The following is a 556-nucleotide window of genomic DNA, read 5'->3' on the forward strand; positions in this document are numbered from 1 at the left end:
CCCCACGCCCCCCTGCGTCCCCCCGCGAGCAGGTGGACGCCCGCGGGCGGCGGTGATGTGGCGTCGGCCGAGAGCAAAAGCCCCGCGGGCGGACGATCTCTCGGGCTGTTTTCTTGCCATTGTGCGGGCGTGTGTGCATTCCTGTGGGGGCTATTATTACTCTTTTATGTGTATATTATTTTTTTTTTCCTGCTTTTTGGGATCATCAAATATTCTTCTCCCCCCATCTGTGCATTTTTATTGATTTTTTTTTCCTTATTCCTCATGGTTTTGCACATTTCTTTGGTTTAAATTCGACGTTTTTTCGTGTTTTTCCTCTCTTTTTCTCGAGATTTCCTTCGGTTCCCGCAAAAACCCTTTGGGCTTAGGCACGGCAGATCATTTTGCAACTTAGTCATCTTGTTTGTCCTATTTAATGTTAGTCTGCCCCTGTTTTCCTCTTTTTTTTCATTTGCCTGTAGTTTTTTTATGTCTGTGTGTTCTGTTTGCCCCTCTTCTGCCTTCCATCCGTTGTTTAATATTTTAATTCTGCTTCTCTGCTAATTCACTTTTTTTT

Source organism: Penaeus monodon, chromosome 24, assembly GCF_015228065.2.
Source record: "Penaeus monodon isolate SGIC_2016 chromosome 24, NSTDA_Pmon_1, whole genome shotgun sequence".
In the NCBI taxonomy this organism is placed as follows: Eukaryota; Metazoa; Arthropoda; class Malacostraca; order Decapoda; family Penaeidae; genus Penaeus; species Penaeus monodon.